This window comes from Myotis brandtii, unplaced genomic scaffold (assembly GCF_000412655.1).
Source record: "Myotis brandtii unplaced genomic scaffold, ASM41265v1 scaffold155, whole genome shotgun sequence".
Classification (NCBI taxonomy): domain Eukaryota; kingdom Metazoa; phylum Chordata; class Mammalia; order Chiroptera; family Vespertilionidae; genus Myotis; species Myotis brandtii.
Genome location: NW_005355621.1, coordinates 1,152,988 through 1,160,527, shown reverse-complemented (window position 1 = coordinate 1,160,527; position 7,540 = coordinate 1,152,988).

Below are 7,540 nucleotides of genomic sequence, written 5' to 3'. Positions count from 1 at the left end.
CCCATTCCTCCTCCTGCACCTCAGTCCGCCCCAGCCTTCTCACCCCCATACTTTGCTGCTGCTGGTGTAGGTGGGACGGAAGACGTGGGCCCCAAGAGTTGAGCAAAGAGCTGTTGCTAGGAAAGGGGTGTGGGTGAAGAGAGGTGGTGGGCGGGAGAAATAGGGCTCCCCGGTTTGATTCCTCCCTTTGTCATCATAAATGCCTCAAGAGCTAAAACCAGTTGTTGGAGAACTATTATGAAAAATAATGAGGTCTGACCGTGGCAGCAGGGGTGAGAGAAGCAACCGCAGAACCAGCTGCAGTGCTGATCCTTGGCATTTATAATAGTCTCCCCGTAGATGGGAAAGCCACTGGGTTTAGGAGAGTGAATTCTCAAGGAACCGCCAAACTGCGCCCCCACCAGGAATGGTATCCAAAATGTCCTGGCCAGTGCTACACCTCTCAGGAAGGATAAAATGCAAAACAGAGCCGAATTCGAAGACAGTCTTTTTTTTTTAATATATATATATATATTTTATTGATTTTTTTCACAGAGAGGAAGGGAGAGAGATAGAGAGTTAGAAACATTGATGAGAGAGAAACATCGATCAGCTGCCTCCTGCACACTCCCCACTGGGGATGTGCCCGCAACCAAGGTATATGCCCTTGACCGGAATCGAACCTGGGACCCCTTGGTCCGCAGGCCGACGCTCTATCCACTGAGCCAAACCGGTTAGGGCCAAAGACAGTCTTTAAATGAGAATGTGACCCACTTTCTTCCCCTCACTCTCAGTGACGTGAGGCGCCTTTCTGAAATAGATCTGCCTGAACCCCCAGAGGCTCCTCTCCTTGGGGTCTTCTGTGTGGCAGGCACCTCGTCTCCACGTCTGACCACCTCCCGGCTATGTCCACGGTATAATCACACCTGTTTACAGGTGAAGAGACGTGGGCTCTGAGCAGTTTGGTGCTTTGGCCAAAGTCACACGGTAAGTGGGAGAGCTGGGGTTTGAAAACAAAACTACCCTGTTCCAGAGTCTGTGCTCCTACTCCAGCACACTGCCTCCTTCCTCCTTCCTACTTCTTTTCCCACCCCAACCCACCCCCACCCCCAATCCTCTCTCCTAAGCAGCTTTGCAGTTTTTAAATCAACCTTGACCATGGTCATAGAACCTACTGGGGTTGGAGAGTTCCACGGGCCCTGGGAAATGTTGGTGTGCTGAATGAAGGCAGTTCCTAAGCCGGGCACCACACCATTCCCCACGCCCAGACTAGCCGTCCCTCTATCATTTCCCAGGGAACATGCAAACCAATACATTATCAAGGACCAAGATTTGGTCATTCTATAGAGAAACAGGAACAAAAGAAAATCAATAATAATGTACAAAAAAGACAGGTCACAGGAGGATTTTTATTACCAGGTCAGAAAAAAAGCTCTGCAGGGGAGGTGCAATGAGCCAAGTATTCACTAGAATGAAGTCATTTGAGGGGGTTGGGGAACAGTGGCTACCTCTTGCTGTTCAGGTCACTACCCTTTGACAGCGGTGGCCTCTGACCTCCACAGCCCTACAATTCTGTTTTGACTGACCCCGAAACCCATGAAATTCAGATGTAGGCACTGCCCAAAAGTTGAGATAAAGCTGAGTAATATGGGAAAAGCTCCCGGTATGTGCCCCCAGCTGAAAGGAGCTGGCAGTTCTTTGGCCGGAGATGCAATTTATTCTGTCCTCCGCCTTTCAGGGAAATGCTAATCCTTCATAGGCAACTCAAGGGGAAGACTAACGTGTTGATGATGAATGGCAATCATCTTTTGTCCACTGCCACCTCCTCCTAGGGTTGAAACCTTAAGAGTTTAATCAAATGTCAGTAAGTAAATCAATGCTTTGCTGCATAAGGAGTTAAAAAGGAAGTGGTGGGAAGAAGGTATATGAGAATCTAATTCCTCTGACATGTGCATCTCAAAAGCTTAATTGCAAAGACATTGATATGGTGTGTGTGTGTGTGTGTGTGTGTACTGTTAGACTATTTACACACACACACACACACACACACAGTCACTATACCAAAACTGTCTTATGTCAATGCATGTCAGGGTTAAAAACATTAACTCCAAGGTTTTAAAACCAAAGCAGTGTGTTGGAATTACTCTTCTGTTAAAAACACCACCACCAACCATGAATCTTATGCATTTTTACAGCAAATAGGAATAACATGACTTTTTATCCCCAAATCTTCACAATATCATTGGGAGGGAGACTGCATTTTTCATTCCAGTTCAGCTAACATTTGAGTGGCCACTCCATGCCAGGTCTGCTGTGCTGGCCACCGTGACAGCCATCTCTTTTCCCCCTTACAGCATCCTGCAAAGAAGGTATTATTATGCTCATTACAGTTGAAAATCATCAATGCTCAAAGAGGGCAAGTGACTTATTCCTGAACACCCAGGGACGGAGTTAAAATGTAAACGAGAATCTTTTGGCTTGCAAGTATTCCTGTTAGATTTTAAAAAAAAAAAAAACTGGTTGCCAGAGGGGTTTTAAGAAATTTGACAAATGATTGGCTTCTGAGATACACAGTGAGTCACAACTAAAAACCAGGTTTTCCAATTCCCGGTCCAGGTTCTTTCACCACATTACAGCACCGCCACCCAAAGCGCTGGGTTTTCCCAAGAGGTGTTTGGATGGGATTCCAAGCCAGCAAGATGCAAATAGGTCTGACCCACATTCCAGCTCTTGGATAAATAAAATCTCCTAACGGGCAGTGCCCATTCTGTGTGCTTAGTTTGAGAGTCCCACTGTGGATAGTCAATCAATATTGAACAACCGTAGGTACAGTTGCCAAGGACTAACAGCATGGACTCAATCTTAGCAATTAGAATACTGGAAATATGACTGCGGAACCTCAGAAAGTTGCTGAAAGGCTGGATCGATTAGTCATCAATTTTTAATTTTTTAAAAAACTCTGAAGTGATTTAATCCAATTCTAATTTTATAAATAAGATCCCAAGAAATTAAAATAGTGTGCACAAGGATCTGACACCCTTTGGCAACAGACCCTCGGCTGTTTCCCATTCAACTTTGTCACGTGGCATTGTGAGATAGTGTTTTCAGGAATGTAACATGTTGAAGTTGGATTGGCTGGTCTTAGAGTCATCACTGATTATGAAATGTCTCTCAGATTTAACTTTTCCTTATTCTACTGACCAATTGACCTCTTAGGAAATCTCCATTGCTTACTTTCAAATTCAACCAAGTTGGTATCATTTCTCAATAAGCGTCCGGTTAATTTTGGCCTCCTGATTTTTTCTCATGGCATTTCCCCCTATTTGCTAAGCCCTCTAAAGTTCTCTCCACTACTCTGTCTTTACAGTTCACCTTCTCTAAGAAGGCTTCTCTGATTACTCTTCTTCTCATCATTTTTTTTCTTGCTTTGATTTGCATAAGGCAAGTTCAATTAGAAAAGACTCGCTGATTGCCTGGATGTTTCTTATAGCCCCAAAGAACAGGGTCAATTGTTTCTACTTTTTTAAAGGGTGCTTTAGATAATTCTGTGCTCCAATGATCACCACATATATGGTGGGGCAAAAGTAGGTTTACAATTGTTTGTATAAAAAATGATACAATAATATAAGAACAGAGTCTGTGTTTCCTGTACTCACAACTATAAATGAACTTTTGCCCAACCTGTATTTGTTAAAGGATCAAACCATGATAATTAACTTTGTTATAAAAAGGAGACTTCATTCTAGGTAGAAAATGAATTTAAAATAATTTTCATCTTGCTGGGTCATTCTCATTTCTCAAAGACTAACTAATGAGTCACATGCACTTGACTTTGGTAGTCTATCAAAAAACTGGTTCAGTGGTTGATACTCTATCAAAATATTGGTCCACTGGTTCTCAATCCTGGCTGCTCACTCAGATCAACAGAGAGGCTTTTAAAACTACCAGTACCCAGGCCTCACCACAGATCAACTGAATCAGAATCTTTAGAGGTATGCCCAGGAAATGATTTGCATATATCATATTGATATTTAATTTGCACATATTGATTTGTACAACCTCACTCTTAATAGATTTTTCTAAAGAACTAGCATGTTCAAATATACTTTTGTGGTTCTTAGGATCACAAAATGTTAGAACTGAGAGAGAACTAAAATAATATCTGACTCAATTCATTTATTTTTACAGCTGAGGACACTGTGGCTTAAGAAAGACTGAGTGACAGGTCCTATCTTGAATTAGTGGAATTCTCTGAATTCCATTTCTGGAGCTGTAGTGACTAGACCAAGTCGTTTCGTTTTTAAATGTCTGTTTCTTCTAAAGAAAAGGTGTAAACATAACTGCATGTGGAAGATTTGGATTTTAAAAGCTGTTGGCACCAAGTACTCCTTAAAAACCTTCAATTTGGCACATTCCAACTTACCCATTGTCATGGCAGAGGAAGTGCCACAGCAGGATATATCAAAGTCCAAAATAAATGACTAGTATCTATTTGCAGGCTTGTTCATTGGCCCTGACCTATAAGTCTATAACATTTTATTCTATCAGAACCTAGAGCACTTCTAGCCCTTAACTATACCACTTATTAGCCAACTTATTGCTTATGAGCAAGCTAATCAACACCATGAACTTCCCTTTTCTCTGTAAAAAGAAAGATAGTACCTGTCCTATTGACCTTGTATTTTTTTCAGCTCTTATAATGATTAAATCAGATGATCTACATGGAGATATTTTGAGACTAGTAAAGCACTATTGATATACTAGGTATATGTATAGAATTATATTACCATCTTTCAGAACAATGACTTGTGACTAAGTATTTGCTGCTTTGATTACCCAGTCTCTAATTCCTTCGTACCAGGCCATCCAAGAATCAACAGGAACTAGAGTTGGTGTTGGACTAGAGGCTCTAGTCACTGAACGTATCACATAACTAAATATCCAGGGAGGTAAAGTGACGTAGTGACCCAGGATTCAGCTAGTCTAGGCTCTAGTCCCAGAGTCTGCTTTTAACTATTGACTTTGGACAAGTCACTTAATTTTTCTGGGACCAGAGTCTCGTCAGTGGTCAAAGGATGACTTGAATTGGAGTCAAAGATCCTTTTAATTTATAAAATCTGAATATTAGTGCTTAATTAAAATTACTAAAGTGCAATTTCCCCAAACCGTTAATTTATGTGGTTTCACATTTTTAAATCTCTTTTTAGAAATACAGGTTTGCCTAAAAACACAAGCCTAATTCTGTTAGACATTTCAAACACATGTGTAAGACTCTCTTTGAAAGACACAGCTCTACTCAGATACTTTATGCTTGTTAGTATCCTGTCCAGGAGCCCTTGCTCCAAAAATAAATATATGGTTACCCAAAAAGCACAAGATACAGTACTGGACATAGAGTAGGCCCCCAAATACTGTTATGTTACAGCTCTCAGTCTGAGTCCCAGTTTGTGTTATTTAACCCATCTGAGCCTGTTTTCTTATCTATAAATGGGAAAAATACCTTCCTCAAGGATTCACTGAGATAGTGTATATTCAAATGGTTTGTAAACTGTTCAAAACAATTGCAAGATGTTACTATTGCCTAAGGGGATGTAGCTTACTATAGCATGACCTTTCTATACAGTGTGCTCTTTCAAGAGATAGATTAAAATCTTTCTCATTTAGTTTATTATGGACACAGCACCTACCTGGCTCAACAAATATGCTCAATAAAGTTTTGCTGCATGAAAAGTATAAACCACAGAAAGACCTAAACCACCATGAGCTCAGATTCCTTATTTGGTTTTCTCTCGAAATTCCCCAAATCCTAGCACAATATCTGACCCATGGAAGAAACTCAACAATTATTAGATGAATACATTTTTGTCCCCTCTAGTTCCTCTCTTCACAGCTCAAGAGGTGGAGGTGGGCAGGGGAGGCATGAAAGACTATTTCTGGTAAAGGCTGCTTGGAATGGAAAACTGGAAATCACTTGGAAACGTCATCCACTCTCTAACAAATAGCTCGGGAGAACAAAAAGAACAACTTCAGTTCCCAAATTCTGCAATGTTGGTAGATTAATCTGTTAGCCCCTCCGAGGCTCAGTTTCCTCATCTGAACATGAGAACGGTGCCCCGCTCAGGGGGTCAGCACTAGAACTGAAGCTCGGTCAGGGCAGGCACTCATTTGGGGCTCACCGTCTCCACACCACACAGCGCTGGGCCGTATGGAACAGTGCCCGGCACAGCATCGGTTGGCAAATATTTGCTGGCTGCATCTGTGGCCAATTGGCTGTGGCACCATCGCTAAAGGAAAGGGCTGCCTGCAGGCAGCAGACACTTAGCAGAGGTGGGCCTGCATAGAGCTTCCCAGACAAGACAAAGCCAAGGGAGTTCATCGCCACCAAACCAGGATCACATGAAATGTCAAGGGGTCCTCCTTAAGAAGAAGAAAAAATATGACCAACAGCGTGGCAATCAATACGCATCTAGCAACAATGGACTGACTCTAGAACAAACAAGCTGAGCAGAAACAGACCCATAGGTTCTGAGCACATGGACAAAAGGTGACGATGGGAGGGGGGCTGCGAGGATGGACAAAAGGTGCGGGGATGAAGAAGTACAAATTGTTGGTTACAGAATAGCCATAGGGCCCCCAAGTACAGCACAGGGAATACAGTCAGTACCATCCTAACAACTATGTACGGTGTCAGATGGGTACGAGATATATCGGGATGATCGCTTGGTAGGTTATGTAATGTCTAATCACGGGGGTGTACTCCTGAAACTAATAAAATACTGTATGCCAACTGTAATTGAAAGATTCAAAATGATATTTTAAAAACGGTATTAAAAAGTCGCTGGTCCCCCTTTATCTAGATAACTACCTGCTATTTCCCACACGACCGTAGCTGAATACATTACAAGACCGCAAACAAGGGAGGAAGGAAAGAATCTGACAGAGACCGAAACCGCTAAACGAGAAAAGTGGGAATTAAACCGGTGCTTCACAGTTCCCACCAAAGGGAGCCAGCTTCCGCGAATGGCAACCAGTTCGACCAGCCAGGGCTCCGGCAGGACAGCCAGCTCCGTAAGGAACAAAAAGGAGGCCGGGCCCACGCTCAGACCCACCCCCTAACGGTTTCTTGGCCGCTGGCCTCCGGGCCCGTGGGACTCTTGTTTCCGGCCTCCGCAGGACCACAGTTCCCAGCATGCCTTTGGAGGGAAGCCTTTCCCGCTGGATGACTACTCATCCCGGCATGCCATTCGGCACTCCAGCATATTGGATGGGACTGTGGGATGACCCCATTGCACGCAGGGAGTTGTAGTCCACTTAGCTGCTGTCTCTTAGAGGGGCGGGGACGAGCCGGGTCGTTCTCGTCAGCTGAGAAGAATGATTCATAGAGGAGGGTCAGGTGGGAACAGTGCTGTCCGTGAAAGCCCACTTAAAAGGCTGGCTTCTTCGAGGGAGGGAGAGGCAGAAAAGCCAGCAGGACCTCGGGCCTGACCCCCCTCAGGCCGCTCGGCAGGCCTCGGTCGAGTCCTGGGCCTGGTCAGGGGCGGCCGCGGGACGCTGGTTGCTG